Genomic DNA, 20,188 nt, shown 5'->3' with positions numbered 1-20,188 from the left:
CTAGGTTCCCCAGCACAAGTCTATGGTCAACTTCCAGCAGAATTGCGCTGGAGGACCTAGAGATTCCTAGAGAGGACATATTAATCAGAACCGCAAAATGATGAAATCCACTAGTGTCAAAGCCATAAATGTTGAGGGCCAACTGTACTTGGGATCTGTAATCTAGCAACATCTGGAAGATCGCACAGACCTGCCCCTGTTCTAACAGCAGCATCCGCACAAGGTTATGATGGCCCATAACTCATAAAAACACATGAAAAATAAATCATGAGAAATAAATGACTAGTCCTAATGCCTACAGAAAACCTCTGGGGATCAAATGATCCAACATATAATCCTTCAAAGCCTGCAATATGAAACTGGAAGTTCAGACCTACTGAATCCAGTGAGATTTCCTTTTCAGTAGACATAGATGGGATGCCATGCCTCAAACCAATCATCTTGTGTGCTGACTTGACTGTAAGCAAGGATTTCCAATTAGAAAAGTAAATGTACAAGCACACAATGGCCCACGTCACAACACAAGGTTGTCAACACATGTTTCATTTCCAGGGGCCCATCCACACTAGACTGAGGTCCAAAACACACTGCAGAACTGTTGTTTTGTGAAGCATTTAGCTATCTGTCAGAGAGCTCTGGTGCCACAATAAACTCCAATTCCCAGGATTCTTTAGCACTGATCCAGGGCAGTTAAAGCGATTTCAAACTAGATTATTTCTCATAATTCCCTAGCACTGAGCCAGGGCAGTTAAAGTGGTCTCAAACTGGATTATTTCTGCAGTGCGTTTTGGACCTTAGTTTTTCTTTCCTTCCTGTGCCTTCTGGGCTATTTTGTCATAAACTGTATTCTGCACCTATCAAGTTGCATGGTTTCAGCAATGCAGTCCTATAGTACAGTTGTCTGTCGGTATTTACAATGCATAGCTTCAAACTGGCACCAAGTGATACATTGTCCAATAAACTCCATTCAAAAAAGTAATCATTGGGATTTGAAGATCAACAACATCTGGAAGGCTGTGTGATTCCCACGGCTTGTGGGAGATCTAGCTGTCAAAAAGTCAGTCGTAAAATCTGTCCCACATAAAGGAGCAGGAAAGGGAAGGGAAGGGAAGAGCAATGTGCTGGTAGTTCATCTTTGTTCCTCCCTGGGGCTCCACAATCATTTTGTACATACTGACCAAAAGCCAATTTGTACTGTCAGTGGAACAAAGAAGAAATGCATTCCTTGAACTCAAATCACTGGGTTTAAGGGAGAATCAGAGTTTAAATCTGGAATATTCCCTTCCCTGCACCAGCAAAAACCCCTTTCAGCTAGAAAGCTAGCAGCTCGGTGTTTTCCCCATCCTGATCTAAGAAGATCACAAGGCTTTTAGATTTTTCTAGTTCCTTCTCCCCTCCATCTTCCAGCAGCCCAGCCTGCATGGAAACATAGCATCTTTATTGAAGGGCTCAAACAGACAGGCCAAAATAAAGCTGCTTTGGGTCAGTTTGGAGGTATGCTGTTTAAATGATGCATGTGTCCTAAAAGGCCGGAAGCCGCGCCAAAGCCATGAAAGCGTGCAGTTTTGGTGCAGCTTCTGACTTCTTAAGATGTTTGTGTAATTTAAACAGCATACCTCCAACGTGACCCAAAGCAACTTTATTTTGGCCTGTCTGTTTGGGCTCTAAAATGACCATCACCCATTGTATAACGTTTCTGCATTTCTCAGAATCCAATGCATTTATCTGAAGCTGTTGCGCCACTCCCTTGTTGCACAACACAGAGAAGCCGAAACTTTTTTAAAAGGGGGGGCTTGCAAAGAGCTTCAGTCTGCACATCATTTAATATGCATTGTGAGAAAGTAGGCATTGTACCTTCACAGCTCATGCAAACCTATTTTCTCCTAAGCTGCCAGTACAAACTGGATTCATAGCCTGGCTGTGAAGCTTTTCAACTATCTGCTATTTGGCTACCACAATATTAATATATTCATAAATTGGGTTATTGTAGCCCTGCTAGACATAGTGCTCCCAAACCTTGGATTCTCAGATGTTGCAGTATTATGACATCTCCTCATCCCCAAGCAGCATCAAAGGTGATGGAAACCATAGTTCAACAACATACTAATCTAGACCACCAAGAAACACTGAGATCTAAATGTATAATTGGAGTAAAATATTGTTGCAAAGCCAGTTTAGTGTAGTGGTTTGAGTGTTGGACTACGATTCTGGAGACCAGGGTTCGAAACGCCTGCTCAGCCATGGAAATCCATAAGCAAGTCATACTCTTTCAGCCTCAGAGGAAGGTAAACACACACGTACACACACAAACCCATCTTCAAGAAAACTTCAAGACCCCAAGAAAACTCCAAGATAGTTTCACTTTAGGGTCGCATAAGTCAGAAACAACGTGAAGGTACATAACAACAAAAACAACAACACTGACTTAATGACCTGCTTTTGAGTTTCCCAGAAGCATTTGTCCAGCCATTGGGGAACCAAAGTGCTAATCTGGATGACTCTTTGGTATGATCCAAAAGATTTCTGGAAACCTAAATCCAGAGTTTAGAAAAAGTATTGCTGAACCACAGCAATACTTTTAGAATACCCCCAGCCACTATGGCCTGTCTGGGGGATTATGGGAGTGACAGTCCTTCATTTTGCTTTTAAAGTTCGTTGGTAATGAAGTTAGACTTCAATATGAACAAGGATGAAATCCTATTTGTGGTAAAATATTGTCCAAATTCCTATTCCCAAGAATCATAGCTTGGAAAAGTTCTTTCCCTGGAGTACAACACTCAGAATCCCCCAGCAAGCACACTTTGGGAGCTGTAGTCCAAACGAACAAGCTTTCTGATTTCTATGCAGTGCTGAGCCAAAAGAGACATTCCAGACAAACAGCTCCTACATACTAATACTGGTTGAATCTCCCTTATCCAGAATGCCAAAATCCAGAATATTCCAAAACCTAAAATTGTCCACATGGGTGGCTGAGACAGTGACTTCTTTGCTTTCTGATGGTTCAGTGTACACAAATGTTGTTTCATGCACAAAACTATTAAAAATATTTCATATAAAATTACCTTCAGGCTATGTGTATATATGAAACACAAATGAATTCCATGTTTAGACTTGGGTCCCATCTCTAAGACATCTCATATATGTGTATGCAAATATTCTAAAATCATTAAAAAAAAAAAAGCAAACCAAAATCCAAACATTTCTGGTCCCAAGGGTTTTGGATGAAAATCTCAACCTGCCATCCAAAATCCAGGTTGAAATAGTCAGTGTGGTATAAGAATTAAGAATACTGGACTGAGGCATGCAAAATTTGGATTCTATTAGCTATTGAGCCTTAGGACTTGCTGGATGATTTAGGGCCACCTTATCTTAGGCCTGAAACACAGGGTTAGCAACTCATATAGTAAAAAGAAATTTCTTCCTACAGTTTAGGTGGAATCTCTTCTTGTAATTTCAATCCATTTATTCATCTCATAGTCCCTGTAGCAGCAGAAAACAAGCTTCATCCATCTTCTACATGTCATCCTTTCAAAGATAGCTATCATCTCACCTCTCAATCTTCTCCAAGGTAAAGATGCCCAGCTCAAGTTGTTCCTCATAAGGCTTGGGTTTTATTGTCTTCAGCGGCCCTCCAGCACTTTTTCCACCTACCCTCCGTTTTCCAAGATCTTTCTTTTAGGTTCCAAGGAACCACTGAACACCCATACTGGACCAAATACATAAATAGATGAAAAGGGATTACATCAATGGGAAAGCCAACTCTATGCAAGCTGTGTGCATGTTCTGTTTCAGTGAAATTGCAATTTGATTGAGACCTTGGCGCCTGGGTGAACCATGATAAGGATATGTAGAGCAGAACTGTACCCAGTAGGAGGCCAAAGGGAACATCACTAGGCGTCACTGACTTTTAGGGAACCATAACATAATTGTGTTATTTTTAAAAAGCTGATTTGAAGGACGCTGATGCCTTGGTTACATACCCTTTGGATTTCTGTAATGCGCTTTATAAGAGCCAGCATGGCATAGCGGTTTGAATATTAGAGTACAACTCTGGTCATAAAATCCACTGGGAGACCTTGTGCAAGTCACACACTCTCAGCTTCAGGGGAAGGCAATAGCAGACCTCTTCTAAATAAATCTTGTCAAGAAAACCCCATGATATTCGCCTTAAGGTTGACATAAATTGGAAAAGTCTTGAAAGCACACAACAACAAGATGTGCTTTAGATGGGGCTGGCTTTGAAAAGTGTTTGGAAACTTCCAAGAGCTAAAATCAGATTATTAACTGGGCTCCCTTGCTGCAAGATCTTCAATGGCTTCTGGTCTTTTTCTGGACACAATTTAAAGTGCCGGTGATGACCTATAGAGTCCAACACAATGTTCATTCCAGCAATTTGAATTGTATCTCCATTTATGAGTCCATCAGAGCCCTAAGATCTTTAGGAGATGCCTGTCTCTCTGTCCCATCACCATCTCAGCCTTGTTTTGTAGGGAAACGAGAGAGTATCTTCTTGGTGGCTGCTCCTAAACTTTGCAACTCCCCACCTAGGGAGGCTAGGGTGACCTCCTTCTTGCTCTCCTTCCACACGCAAGTCAAAACATTATCACGCAGGCAAACATTTAGATACTGTGCTATGCTGTTTTGCAGTTTCATTTAATCTTTGCTTTTGTCTTTTAAACAACTTTTATATTTATACAGCCAGCCCCATGGATTCTTTAACCACTGATTCAATCATCCACGTCTTGAGAATATTCCAAGTATATATTAATTCCAAAAAGCAAACCTTGATTTTTGCCATTTTATACAAGGGACACCATTTTACTACCCCACTTTATTTAATGGGACTTGAGCATCCATGGATTTTGATACCCGTGGCCGTGGGGCATCTCGGAACCAAACTCCAGTGGATACCAAGGGCCCACTGTATAAGGCACCAGATCCCGTCTGATCATGGAAGTTAATCAGGTCATCCCTGGTTAGTACCTGGATGGGAGACCACCAATGAATACCAGGTGCTATATGTTAAGGAAAAAGCAACATGGGATATACAGTGAATGAAATAAAACATGTATGTGAGAGTCAGGGTGACTCAGCAGAAGCAATTAAGAGCCACACAGGTGTAGAAGGTAATGGAATTAAAAAGTCCTAAATGCCAAGGACAGAAATGCAAAGTGGATAATTGAACACACCTGAGAATTGTTAAGTGGTCAAGGCTGAGATGATGAAATCATTAATTCTGGGTAGAAACAAGAGAACCAATGAGAGTGGATGTACACGCCCACTGGGTGGATACTGACAAGAGTGGGTGGTATTTTCCAATGACTATAATAATGGCTATGAATCCCAATGTATTTTGTGGGTAGTAGTAGTGAGGAGTATTATTGGAGTTGTGTTGGATAGTTTTGGAGCTGTATATAGTAGAATAAAGTAGATCTTTTATATAAGACTACTGAGTTGTCTGGTGTCTTGAGTGAAGATACAAGAGCCAGCTGGATCCTGAAGAAGTGGGAAGACTTCTGTGGATGCAAGAGTGAGAAGGCTTGGAGAGTTTGTCAGGGTCTTCAGCCTATTCTCTGTAACTCTGCTGCTTTAGAGCAAAGCTTTAACCACTGGCCAAAACTGGTCAGCGCCGGTGCGTAACAAGGTGGTGAGTTCGAGCCAGAGGTGAAGAGCTACAACTCCCATCATCCCTGACACTATAAGCTATATTTCAGAGGAAGGAACTGGCAAAACCACCTCTGAGCATTCCTGGTGTAAGAAAACCCTATAAAATTCATGGGGTCTCCATAAATCAATAAGTGGCAGGAAGACATATATTCATTCTCTCTCTCTCTCTCTCTCTCTCTCTAATATCACATATATAGAACAGGAAATGTTTGTCATTATATCAACACGTGTAAAGTCCTTTGTGAGCAATTTTGAAACTTCTGCATTCAGAAAGCAGTGGGCAGCTTGGATAAATAGGCTACGGAGGGGATTTTCCCATATTTGCTAAACTCAGGTGGGTAGGAGGTTCTCAATGGCAACTGGCGGCATATGCCCAAAATCATAAAAGGCAAAATGTTTGCTCAGCACAGCTGAGGGCTATCTGGGAGCATCAAAAGCAACAAGGGAAAAGGCAATGCCCCTCCACCTCTACGTATCCCACCCCCTCAGCTCCTGGAATAAGAAACTAAAAAGTACACCGAGCCTTTCGTATTTGCTGGGTTTTGGGTCCAGGACCCCCATGGATACCAAAATCCATGGATGCTCAAATCGCATTAAATACAATGGCATAGTGAAATAGTGTCCTTCATATACGATTGCAAAATCAAGGTTTGCTTACTGGAATTTATATTTTTAAAAAAATATATTTTCAAGCCATGGATAGTTAAATCTGTGGATAAAAAAATCCGTGGATAAGGAGGGCCAACAGTAGAAGATACAAACAAATGCATCTGCGGAAGTAGACTTAAGTCTCCGAAAGCTCATGCTACTAACTTCTCTCTTTCACTTAGCCTCAAAGATGCTGAAAGATCCCTTCGTATACTGATTTTCCAAACTAACATGGCTATGTCTTTGAAGACAAATGAATAATCTGCCGTACCTTGCATTCCTATGCCTCCCTCTTCACCTCAGCTATGGGTGAGAGCACATTGATAGTATTATCACTTGTGGAGGACAATAAAATGAAAATGTTAAAATCCTTTAGTATCAGTTCAGCTCTCATAGCTCGAGAATCGCAAGGCCTTGGCTTCACTTCCTCCACATCGACTGACAAATTTCATCACAAGGTCATTGGGGTCCCTTTTCCTCTCTCCTCACACACTGTGCCTCATTCTCAGCTGTCTGGTTTGTTTTTCATCAGAACGTTTCCAAACTGGCACATTTCTTCATATTCTGAAAGTTGTGAATTGCAATAAAAATTAAATGAGGGCAGGTACCAAAGCAGACAGATTTATTCATCAAAGGCCAGGGCTTTCAGTGCATAACTGTTAAATGTCTGGTTTTGAATCCCTGCATATTCCAATACCTTGTTGCTGAGCGAGGACTGCAAACTCTCTTTTTGTTTCCCCTGAATTGTTTTATCTGGAAAATCTACAGAGCAGGCAGGCAGGCAGGCAAAATATAGTTGGCCCTCCACATTTGGACAACTTCAACAGGAAAGAAGAAACCTTTAAAGTTAGCAAAGTTTGGCTATCAGTCCTGAAAAACACTACAGTCGCCCCTCCTTTTTCATGGGAGATCCATTCTGGACCACCTCGCGAAAATGGAGTTTCGCATATATTCAAGCCCCATTGGCGTGAACATAGGTGCATTATTATTATTATTATTAACCTTTATTTATAAAGCGCTGTAAATTTACACAGCGCTGTACATGGCCATGAACACGTGTACGAGTGCCTCAGGCACATGCCCCATTATGTTCTCCTTGCGAGGGATGCGAGTTCCAAAACCACAAGAATGGAGGGAGGATTGTAAAATCAAGACCCAGAAAATGCAAATGAAACCACCCAGGGTCAGAGGTTTTCCCAGCAAACAATGGTTCTCTAATTAAACAGACCCTCCTAATCCTCTTTGCATATCCTCCCACCCTGAAGCCTTGCCATTCAACCACAGAACAATACACAGATTAACATGGAAATCACTCCTCCCAACCCAGGGTCACACAGTATACACATACACACACACACACACACACCACCCACTTCCATGCCAACATTCTCTGAAGAAGCCAGCCACAGATGCTGGCAAAATGTCAGAAACAAACTCTTCTAGAACATGGTGACATAGCCCAAAAAAAACCAAGTCATTTGTTGACACAGAACCACAGAGCCCAGCTATATACAGAATCAAGTAAAGCGAGTCAGTGTGCTGCAGTGGTTTGAGCACTGGACTATGACTCTGGAGACAAGGGTCGAAATCCTGGCTCAGCCATAGAAATCCACTGATTGACTTTGGACAAGTCACATCTCTCAGCCTCAGAGGAAGGCAAATGACAATCCTCCTAAATAAATCTGGCCAAGAAAACCCCATTAACCAGGTCACGTTAGGGTGGCCATAAGTCAGAAACAAGTTGAGGGCACACAGCAACAACAAAACTTTTCATAGTAAACAGGTTTATGTTGATGATTGTTACTGTTTGCTGGCAGGTCAGCTTTGATTTATGGCAAATCTATTAGTGAGGGGCCTCCAAGAGCCCTGGTCACAGCCCCACTCATGTCTTGCAAATTCAAGGCTGTGGCTTCCTTGATGGAATCAATCCATCTATAACATTGTCTTCCTCATTTGCAAACATTTTGGTGCCAAGAACAGAGATTGTGGCCTGTTACAGACTGCCAAAATAAAGCTGCTTCAGGTCTCTTTGGTGGTATGCTGTTTAAATGATGCATGGGTCCTAAGAGCCCGGAGGTCGCGCCAAAGCCACACTCCATTTCTAAGCACTGGAATGCAGCTTTGGTGCAGCTTCTGGATTCTTAGGGTGCATGCATCATTTAAACAGCATACCTCCAAAGAGACCCGAAGCAGCTTTATTTTGGCAGTCTGTAACAGGCCAAAATCATCTTGCCCATGGGCCATACTCCATGGAGATGTTCTACTACATAAACCCTCTCTGTAACCTTTGGTCTAGGAGTGGACCACTTCTGGCCTTCTAACTGCAACCCCATCATCCCTCACCAATGGTAATGGTGGCTAGGGGCAATGGGAGTTGCAGTTCAGCACACACCCCTGCAGCAGTGTAACAAAAAACAGATTCCCTTTTCCTTTGGAAAAATGCATTTATATATAGGTAAATAGACTGAGGACAACCAGCATGGCATAGTGGTTTGTATGTTGGACTATGACCCGGTTAACTCTGAATCAGGACCCAAGTGATTCTGCACTGCAGATGGTACGCTATGAAGAGAGGGTAAGCTATTAGGTAAACATGCCATGTTGCAAAATAAATGCAGCTGTTGATGTCTCCCCTACCTAAGAGAAGTATTAAAAATGAAATGAAATAAAACACCCAATGGTAAACATAAAAAGATGCCAATGATGTCTCTAAATGTAAACTACGGTAACCAACTTGGCTCCAACAACTGGTGAACAACTTGGCACTCTTGCATGCCTTTGACGGGAAGTACATGTCATTCATTCTGTAGAATTTCCTGGAAAATTAGTTTTAGCACTGCAGACGTAGGTGGAGTCCAAAACATAAGATTTTTTGATACTCAGTATGCCAATTGTGCATTATGGGAAAACCAAGAGCTTGGGTATGTCATGATGTAGAAACAATGCTTTTTGGCTATGCCATTTGCAAGGTCTGCTGTGTACCTGATCTCACTGTGAATTCAATGGAATTTGTACTAAGAGGTTTTTTTACTTCTACAGGAAAAAACATACAGCAATTTTTTACCAAACTACCCTTCGTACCCTTTGGAGTTTGGTTCCAGGACCCCCACTGGATACCAAAATCTGTGGATGCTCAAATCCCATTAAATTAATGGTGTAGTAAAATGGTGTCCATTCTATAAAATGGCAAAAATCAAGGTTTGCTTTTGAAAAGTGTATGTATGTATGTTGTGGATGCCTGAATCTGTGGATAAAATATCTGTGGATCCTGAGGGGAGACTGTATTGTGTTTGTAAGCCATTGTATACCACCTTGCATCCTGTGGTGGGACAATAAAACAAAAATATAAAATATACAAATATAAAATAAAAACAAAAACAAAAAATAAATAAGCAAACCGCATTAATTCTTCCCTTTTTATGAAGCAACCTAATTTCTCTGGCCCACATTTTCACAGGGTTAGTCAAATCCTATTTCCATCTGTCTTTTCCCCCTCTTACGATGCTAGTCCCATTGCAGTCTGTAGATTCCTCCATCCTTCTTTTCATCCTTCAGAGTATTTGAGGAGCAGAGTACATTGTTCCATATGCAAAGGATCCCAGGTTCAATTGTGGGCAAGTCAGGAACCCTGAAATGCCAATGCCTCTTGTGGCGTAGTGTTTTGGGCTAAGATTCTGGAGACCAGGGTTCTATTCCCAGCTTAGCCATAGGAACCCAGTAGGTGACTTTGGACACATCATGTGCTCTCAAGCAGTGGCAAATGTCTGAACAGATCTTGCAAGAAAACCCCATGATAGGGTCACCCTAAGTCAGGATCGACAGGAAGGCACACAACAACTTATCCACTCTCCACTGGTATACACAGGTGAAAATGATCCTCACGTTACCCAGCCTCTTGTAAGCTTCCTTGATCTAACAAATTCCCCAACTTTTAAGAGAAGCTGACACAGTTGGTGGGGACCCCCCCAGTCCCGTCCCTACAACCTTTCTTTGAGTAACACTAGCATGAGCTACAATATAACCTGTTTGCCCTGCCCGTATTTCAACTGTTTTTCCATGCCTGTTTTAAAAACTTAACAGGTAACACCACTTCTGGCATTCAAAGCATGTGAGCAATGTGCTAATGATTGATGTGTTGCCTTTGTACAAAGTCCAGCCTTCCATCGGCATACATATATCCATCATTCGACCTGCCCACATGATGTTAACGGTCACCAAACAAGCCAAGAATGCTTTGACTGAAAACAAAACACATTTGCTAAGGTTCCTTCTCGCCGTGCCTATTTTCTGTCTCACATGAGCTCAGGACCACATGGATTGGAAATGTAGTCATCCAGTTTCATGACCCATTCTGTTTGCTCAGCGATATTACGGATGGCTTATAAAACACTTCTAAAACACTTTACCAGGGGGGAAACTCTCCAAGCTGGCAATCTCATTAACTTTTGCTTTGCCCAGAAATTACCTCTCGTTTCTGAACAACGGCATGGCAAGATCCCAAGTCTGGCTTAACGCACATAGCACACCATCCATTTTACTTAAAAGTGGCTTTTAGTGCATGTAACAAGAGAACGAACCCAGTATGGTCCCAACACTTGTAAATTTGTTCAAGCTGCTAGAAACGGGTTTCAGAGGTGCTTTTTTTTTCTGGCTGTAGGCTGATACTAGTGGTAGACCACTGGTGTTGCTTGATTCGCATTGGCAGAATATACATAACCATGCATGACCACATATGTAATTACTAGGAAGTATAAAAAAGCATAGCCACCACCGACGGCAGGGAAATAACACTGTACACCAAATACCACTGGCATGATACTCTACCACATCTGATAGTAACCCTTTTAAAGAGCCGTATCTTTAACAAACAGAAACATTATACATAATGGTGTCCAGATTTTCCCTTGTAAACTGAACATAGGCAGCAGCATTCTTCATGCACTCCAGTTTCTGGTTATTATTACTGATAATCTTACTAGTATTGAACAGTGCAACATTATGCACATTTACTCATAAATCAGACTCACTGATTTCAGTGGAGGGTTTGACATTGTGGTTTGTGCACTGGATTGCGACTTTGGAGCGTTCAATTCCCAGTTCAGCCATGAAACCCACTGGGTGACCTTGAGCAAGTCACACTCTCTCAGTCTCAGGGGAAGGCAATGACAAACCTCCTCTGAACAAATCATGCCAAGAAAACCTCACAATAGGTTCATTCGCCTTTCACCTAAACATGCGCACCATTTCTTCCCCTCCCCAACAATGTACTTTTCTGGAAGCATTGCCAGCAAAATCAGCCAAGCAAAATTTGGCTCCATGCATCACAAAAAATAAAAGTTACTTTCTCCTACATTTTTCATCTCCTTGGCTTCATGTGTGTCCTCCTGCAGCAGCTCCCTGTGGCGAAGGAGAGCCCAACTGTGTGTATGCTTTCCCTTGTGCCTCTGGTGGAAGCATGACATGCTCGCTCACACCAAAGGCATTTCCTCTGCCCTGCCCACTGAGCACATTTGTGTACATGAGCACTATAGTTACAACACACATCATAGCTTTCGGTGGCTCAGGCGCTACCCACAACCACCTCTGCACAAGGTAGAGCTTTCAGCCAGAGCCAACCACATGTCTGTGCCGAAGAAATGGTTTCCAGCCTTATATATGCGTGCCTTCATGCGCATGCATGCCCACTTCCCCCCTCCACCCAAGGCCAACCCTCCCACACTCTCCTATAAAAACCACAAGCACAACTTGAGCAATCCATACATGGCCAAGAAGGAAGGCCTAGGGCCATTGCATTGTCGTAACTTTCCAACAAGAAACAGATGATCTGGTGGGAACCAGGGAGAAGAGGAGATCCACTCCACAGTCAAGGGAAGAGGAAAAAAGGAGAGGGTTGGGGAAAAGTGTCCCAACATTTTAAAAAAATAAACACAGAACACTTTGTCAGATGGAGATCAAACCCAGCTTCTCTCCAAGGCAGGATTTGTCTTTCTCTGTTGAAAGAAAGAAAGCATGCTTCCCTCATTTCCTCTGCTCTTTTAAAGCAGACAATCCATCTGAAAAATTGACAGAGCATCCAAGACTAGCAGGGCTGCAGTAAATGGGTGGTGTGGGGTGCAAAATTATTATTATTATTATTATTATTATTATTATTAAATGTACTTCAGAGTAAGCCACACTGGGCATAGCAGTTTGAGCCTATTACTATTATTATTATTATTATTATTATTATTATTAATTGCATTGTACTGCAAACTTACTGTGGAGTAAGAGAGCCAGCCTGACATAGCAGTTTGAGCCAATTATTATTATTATTTATTGTTTGGAGTAAACCACACTGACACAGCCAGCTGGCATAGCAGTTTGAACCACCTTGTTGTTATTATGATGATTATTATTTATGGTATTGTACTGCAAACTTACTTTGGAGTAAGCCACACAGCCTGGCATAGTAGTTTGAGTCTATCATCATCATCATCATCATTATCATCATCACCTCCTCACTTTTTCCCCAAAACTGGGACTCAAAGCATTTTACAATACAATTAAAAACATACAAAGGTGAGACATCAAAATAGACCTGGGGCAAGTCACACTCTCTCAGCCTCAGAGGATGGCAAAGCCAACCCTCCTGTAACCAAACCTTGCCAAGAAAACCCCATGATCCAGTTGTCTTAGGGTTGCCATAAGTCGAAAGCAACTTGAAGGCACACAATAAGAAATCTACATTGCAGATCTGATGCAGTTTGACACCACTTTTTAAGCGCTCTAGCTCCATCCTATGATTTATCATTTTTACAAGGTCTTTCCCCTTCTCTGCCCAGAGTGCTGGGGCCTCACAAAACTACAAATCCCAGGGTTTCATAGGATGGAGCCATAGCCATTAAAAGTGGTGTCAAATGTCATTGTTTCTACAGAGTAGATGCACCCTTTGTCAGAGAAGTCCAAAGACCTTGCAAAACTACATATCCCAAGATTCCATAGGAGAGAGCAACAAAGTGGTTTCAAACTGCATTGTTTCTACAGTGTAGATGCAGCCTTAGTCTCAAAGATGCTGTTGGATCTGTCATGCATGCTGGAACAGACAAATGCAACTGTCTGTTTTGAATACGCTGGAAATGGTTCAAACCTAGAAATCTTAATATTTGCTGTGTTTGCCTTCCCTGGATCCCTTTGGATGCTCAGAGCTCTCTTTCTGAAGGCTCCAATTAAATTTTAGTTTACTGCAATCCTAGAAAATGTTAAGGAAAATGTCATGGGGGGGATGGCAACACAATTCTTATCTGGGAGCAACACTTTCACAGCGACACCCCTGCAGGACTTTTGAGTGCCATGCTACCCACATTTTTCCTTCCAAAACCATACTTTCAACAGAGTTGACTCACTATTAAAACATGCACAGGACTGCAGACTTGAATGCAGGGAAAAAAACTCAGCTTTTCAAATGCAATGTGTGCCCAGTGGTGGTGAACATGGGGCGGCCATGAGCATGTGCAGAGTGCTTTTTGAGAATCCATGGGGTTCTGAGATCTCTCCTTTTCATACCCTTCCTCTCAAATTAAACAATTTTCTTCAAATGGGGTCCCTACAAGCATGTGTAGAGCACTTCTTGAGACACTCCTTCCATGGGATTTTGAGGCTTGAGAGCTCTCAGTCTCATGGTTTTCCCCCTCAAACTAAACTTTTGTTCAAATTGAGTCCCTATAAGCATGTGCAGAGTGCTTTCCAAGGCACCCACATCTTTGGGTTTTTATAAGGCTTGAGATCTCATGTTTTCTCCCTTCAAACTAAACTTTTTTTTTGTTCCAATGGGGTCTCTCTGAGCATGTGCAGAGTGCTTTCCAAGAAGCCCCTTCCATCTGAAGCATGAGATCTCTTTTCATATTGTTTTCTCTCTCAAACTAAACTTATTTTGTTCAAAGAGGGTCTCTAGGAGCATGTGCATGGACTTCTGAGACTTGAGATCCTTCCTTTTCATGGTTTCCCCCCAAAAAAACTAAACATTTTTTCTTCTTCTGGACAAACCAGGGGTCCAAGATTTCTTCCTTTTGGTAGCAGAGAGGCCTGTGTCCTTCCAAGAGAATGTCTCTCTCCAGTCATTTTAATTTGGTGAAAATTGTATTTTTCAGAAAGCCAGGGAGGAGAAAGGAGAGGAGCATCAGGATGTGATCCAAGAGATCTCTTCTTGGGGATCCAGTCCTGGAAGCACGTTCCGGGAAGGCGTCCAACTTCATCACCCGCAGACTAAACACTGTCTTGATTCTTTCTTCCTCCTGAAGGCTCTGTTTATGGAGAAGGAGACATTTCTGGCCAGCCAGGGACCCAAGCATCAGATACACAACACAGATACGCACACAAACACACACTTCTTCCACCTGGGTCCTCTCTTGGAGAACAGCTGCTTCCATTCATTCACCTCCCTTCTCCTACATTTCCCATAAACTGATGCAATGCAAGACAGGTCATCACTCTGGTTTTCTTTTGGTTGCACTCCTGTATAGACAAAGAATGGAAACCCAGAAGCCCCCTTCCATGCAAAAACTACATCACTAAGGGAAATCCCTGCTTTTGGACCCAAATCCTTGTCCCAAGGCCTGTTTATGTGAGGAGTGACTCCAGATTCCTCAGGGATCTCTTGCCTGCAAGCTCTCCAAAGAGTGGATCTACACTGTAAGCAATCGTGTGTCTTGGCATCCCTTGAAGCGGTCCAGCTCCATCCTATGGGATCCTAAAGGACTTAGAAATTTTACAATGGCTTTGTGTGTAGAGATGATGGGAGAAATAGTGCAGCTTGGCACCACTTTTAAGCACTCTATCCTATTGGGCCCTGGGTTTGGCAGTTGTACATGGTCTTTGTGGATGCATCTGCACTGTAGAAATAATGCAGTTTGCTATCACTTTAAGCACTCCAGCTCCTTCCTGGGATTTGCAGCTTTACATGGTCTTTGTGGATGCATCTACACTGGAGAAATAATGCAGTATGACACCACTTTAAGGGCTCCAGTTCCATCCTATTGGGTCGTGGGATCTGCAGTTTCACATGACTTTTGTGGGTGCATCTCTACTGCAGAAATAATGCAGTTTGGCACCACTTTTTAGTGCTTAGCTCCTTCCTGGGATTTGCAGCTTGGGCTTGGGTGAGAATCCTGGGGAAAAACATAGAGGTCCGATCCTTTTCTTACCTGGATCTGCTGCGGCTTGGCTCCTTTGGAGGTAAATCTGGACCCCCCAAAAAGCATCTTATTCCCTCCCCCACCGAAGGCTGGAACAAAGTAACTTTTTAGGGAAGATGGTGGAGACAAAGTTGCAAGTTTGTAGCAACAGAAGAAAAGGATCCACACGAGGCAAAGAGAGGTTTCAATTGATCCCAGGGACTTGATCCCTTCGGATTTGGTCCGGCAAAGAGCGATCTGCCACTGGCTTTCCAAAGAAAGAAAAAGAGCCCAAACTTCTCAATGAGGAGAAGAAAAGAAAAGGTGCGGATCCGGATTCACTTCGCTTTAAAAAGAGACAACAACAAAAAAATGCCAATGGAAACCAGACTCCGAGGGATCCCAGATCCAAAAGGTTCGGCCAAACACCCAAAGAGAGGCTTCTTCCCCTCCCCTTGCACAGGAAGGAAGCAAATCCGGAGTGACTCCGGAGCAGCACCACTTCTGAAACTCAATGGGTTTCCTTCTCTTTCTTTCTCTCTGGCTTTCTCCAGCAGTCCCTCCCTTCGGAAGCAAGAGAAAAAGAGAGAGAGAGAGAGAGAGAGAGCTAAGAGGGGGTGGGTCGAAGGGAGGAGCTGCAAGGAAACCAAGGCGATCCGGAGCCTGATCCGGATTCAAGAGGGATGAATCCCATCAGGGTCCCCCAAGGAGGCTTCCAGAAGGGCCAAGAAACCCCCCAGGAATATTGGCTTCCAGGCTCAGAAAGAGAAAGAAAGCCAAAGCAGAGAGGAAGAATTCAAAGATAGAGTCTGTAGAATCAGTAGCCAAAGAGATCTTGTAGCATGTTTGAGGCTCACTGAAAGAAAGAAATAGGTAGCATGAGCTTTCCTAGGCTTCAGTCTACTTCCTCAGATGCATTTATGAAAAGTAATGTAATGTCCAAATGTATCTGGAGACATCTGGTAGCACCTTTGAGACTAACTTTAAGTAAGAAGTTGGCAGCAGGAGCTTTCCTATACTTCAGTCTACTGTACTTCCTCAGATGCATTTGTGTAAAGTAATGCAATATCCAAATGTATGTGGAGAGATCTTGTCGCCCCTTGGAGACTCACTGAAAGAAAGAAGTTAGCAGCATGAACTTTCCTAGACAACTCTACTTCCTCAGATAATATTTCGTATACTGTATACTGTAGTATACTGTAATTCAGGCCTGTTACAGACAGCCAAAATAAAGCTGCTTCGAGTCACAGTGGAGGTATGGTATTTGAATGATGCATGCATCCTAAGAGTCCAGAAGTCGCACCAAAGCCACGCTCCAGCCCTAAGGACTGGAGCGTGGCTTTGGTGGGGCTTCTGGACTCTTAGGACGCATGCATCATTGAAACACCATACCTCCACTGTGACTCGAAGCAGCTTTATTTTGGCTGTCTGTAACAGGCCATAGTGTAGTATATTTAGATATAGCCTTGTTAGTCTGTAGAATCAGTATATAGAGAAATCTTGGAGACTAACTGAAAGAAAGAAATTGGCAGTGTGAACTTTCCTAGGCTTCAGTCTACTCCCTCAGATGCATTTATGTCACGCAATGTGATGTCCAAATATATCTAGAGAGATCTTGTAGCACCTTTGAGACTCACTGAAAGAAAGAAGTTGGCAGCAGGAGCTTTCCTAGGCTTCAGCCTACTTCCTCAGATGCATTTCCCTTGAGTGAGACCAAGCTGTGGCTAACAAGGGAACTGAAACTATTTTTAAAAATCCCCAGTGCACAGACCTAAACACTAATGCTACAAGTAAAGGGAAACGGAGGAGCGACAGAGAGAAAAGAAAACCTCCCACACATCTCTCACAGCTGGGCGGAAAGATGTTTTATTTTAGTTTTTTTCAAGAATGCAGGTGCCCAGCTCCTCTTTATCTGCTGGAACACTCTGCAAAGATTAATAGTAAAGCCTGTCTCTTACCAAGTACAAAATAAACCCTTGCATATCACTGCATAATGGCTGTTGGTGGAGCTGAACACATAGTCTAAAATTGTCTGTGGCTTCTGTTTCAAGTCACATCCAGCTTATGGCAAACCTCTCATGGGGTGCCATTGTCGTCCCCTGAGGCTGAGAGAGCGCGACTTGCCCAAGATCATCCAGTGAGTTTCATGCACAAACTGGGAATTAAACTCTGATCTCCACAGAGTCACAGTTCAACACTCAAACTATTATGCTACACTGGCCCTCAAAGGTAAAGCTACTTGCTCTGATCAACATGTTTTGCCTGTTCCAGTGCTTAAAGTTATCTCCAGTTTTGACAACATAGGGTGCTTCTACACTGTAGAAATATTGCCATTTGGCACCATTTTAAATGCTGTAGCTCCATTCCCTGGAATCCTGGGCTTTGTAGTTTGGCCTTCTCTGCCAAGGAGTGCTACACATCCCCTGCTTCTGTAGGATGGTGCCATGGCAGTTTAAGTAGTAGCAAACGGCATCATTTTTACATTGTAGATGTCCAGGGCTACCCAGTAAGTTTCATGGCCAGGCTGGGAATCACCAAGATGCAAACTAATGAATGAATGATGTGTCTCCTGATGTTTTTGGACTGTAACTCCCAGAATTCCATACCATTGGCTATTCTGGCAAAGGCTCCTAAAGGATGTAGTTTAACAATACCGAAAAGGCCACACAATTTCCTTGATGAAGAGAATGACTCTGATACCCCTTTTACCATAACCATTGCATTTCTTTGCCCCAGCTGACCTCTTCCTTCCTTCCTTCCTTCCTTCCTTCCTTCCTTCCTTCCTTCTGTCCGTCTGTCCTTCCTTCTTTCCTTCCTTCCTTCCTTCCTTCCTTCCTTCCTTCCTTCTGTCCGTCTGTCCTTCCTTCCTTCCTTCCTTCCTTCCTTCCTTCCTTCCTTCCTATCACATTACCAGCCTTTGACAAGAAGGGAGACTTCAGAGTTCAGAGAATGATGCAAGAACCTTAGGGCTTTTGATGAGCTGCCAACACAAAAGAGTGGAAAGTTTTCGTCTAACAAGACCCATGAGAAGCAAAAGCACAAAAGCTGGATAAAAGGAGGGGCAGGAGAGACTTCCAAGGCAGCAAAAACACCCCCACCAAGAGTTGAGAGAAGCAGCCTTTGCCAAGGCAGGGTACCCAAATGCCATTGCTGGCCTCTCATTGCTTAGCCAGCAGGATCAGTGGTCACTGGTCAGGGGCATTGGGATCTGTAGTCTGACAAACTTGGAGGAACCTAGATGAGAAATCCTAGGAACACTGGAGAGATTATACTTGGACAGGCAAAAGTTTCTGCTTCTTCTCAGATGGCAAACTACTCTTGCCCAGTAGCCCAATCTGGCCAGGAGTCAGGACAGGGATACATCAAAGCCCATTGAAATCATCACATCAAAGCCATGTCTTCACAACTTGTGTGACATCCATCTTCATTTCAAAAGCTCTCTACAAGCAATCAGAGCTTAGAAACTGCCAAAATCCCTCCAAGCCAACATGGCCGCTGGAGACTGGGATCTGTATATTCCCAGAATGACAATGTAAAATTATTTTTTGCACTTCTGATGGACAGTGCTGAATTCTGTAACATGGGCCCTTGGCATCCACTGGGGTTTGGTTCCAGGACCTTTTGTGGATAACAAAATCCCCGGGTGTTCAAGTCCCATTAAATACAATGGCAGACTAAAATGGTGTCCCCTTTATAAAAAGATAAAATCAAGGTTTGCTTTGTGGAAATATATATATATATATATATATATATATATATATATATATGAGAATACTTTCAAACTGCAGATGGTTGAATCCATAGATAAAGAATCAATGGAGGCTGAGAACATGCAACTTGCCCAAGGTCACCCAGTAGGTTTCCATGGGCTGAGCGGGGATTCGAACCCTGGTCTCCATAGTCACAGTCCAACACTCAAGCCACTATGTCCTACTGGCTCTCTCTACCAAGTAACATAGCAGTAAATTCAAAACATATTGAGCTGAATTAAAACTGCAATTCTGTATATACTTAAGAGGACATAAGGCACACAACAACAACGACTCTCATGTAACTCTTGTGGCTTCCATACATAGCTGGCTGCTATTGCAGTCTAAAATTCCCAAAGAGCAGCTTGTCTTTTGGATGCAGTGAAGTGCTGCACCTGTTGAACTGGTGGCCTGTGATGTGGCTATTAAAACCAAAATTCCAGGAAGAAGTGAGGAGAGAAATTGCTCTTTAAATCCCTGTTTTGCATGCTAAAGTCCTCTGGAAGACACGATAATGGCCTTATTTTGCATAAAAATGAAATAAGCTCCATTCTAGAGGTCGAAATGTCAAGTACTTGTATTTGCTACTGCATGGACAATTGCTTATTTCCCCAGAATACTTAGCCATTGTTAAACAAACCTGCAAACCTTCCATCTCTTGATGGCTCTGCATTGAGAGGAGAGAACAATAAAGTTTGAAATGATGAAGAACTGAGGAATGACCCACACATGCATAAATATAAATTTCATCTGCAGTCTAGTTAAAGCAGGAATAAATAGATTTGTGAATTATGTATCTTTGGTTGCCTCTTTCCTATAAAACAAGTGCATGCATCCAGGTAACAGAGAGGGGCAATCTGTGACCATGCAGATATTTTCATACTACTATTCCCAGTGCTACCTAGCAAAATCCCTCAATGGTTTGGGACGCTGGGAGTTGACATCCAACAGTGTAGTCTTGTTAGCAGAGCAATG

At 42.8% G+C, this 20,188-nt stretch overlaps 1 protein-coding gene across 6 annotated transcripts in view; it reads right to left on the bottom strand.

Annotated features, from left to right (window-relative positions):
• Window positions 1-15,845, bottom strand: part of PRMT2IP (PRMT2 interacting protein) — a 30,791-nt gene extending 14,946 nt beyond the window's left edge. For 3 of the 6 annotated variants that reach the window (XM_089538675.1, XM_089538673.1, XM_089538674.1), the window contains exon 1: window positions 15,495-15,845. The gene's annotated coding sequence lies outside the window, so the exon portion shown is untranslated. Of the gene's footprint in view, window positions 1-3,550; window positions 3,580-11,666; window positions 11,831-15,494 lie in introns of those variants that run through there. The other 3 variants (XM_089538669.1, XM_089538671.1, XM_089538672.1) reach the window with 3 other exon arrangements.
• Window positions 15,846-20,188: the final 4,343 nt, after the last annotated feature.

The sequence above is a fragment of the Sceloporus occidentalis genome, unplaced genomic scaffold (assembly GCF_023333645.1).
Source record: "Sceloporus occidentalis isolate IW3139 unplaced genomic scaffold, rSceOcc1.0.p SCAF_9, whole genome shotgun sequence".
Lineage (NCBI taxonomy): Eukaryota > Metazoa > Chordata > Lepidosauria > Squamata > Phrynosomatidae > Sceloporus > Sceloporus occidentalis.
The sequence above is the reverse complement of the archived record's forward strand: the minus strand, read 5'-3'. Positions and strand labels throughout refer to the sequence as shown.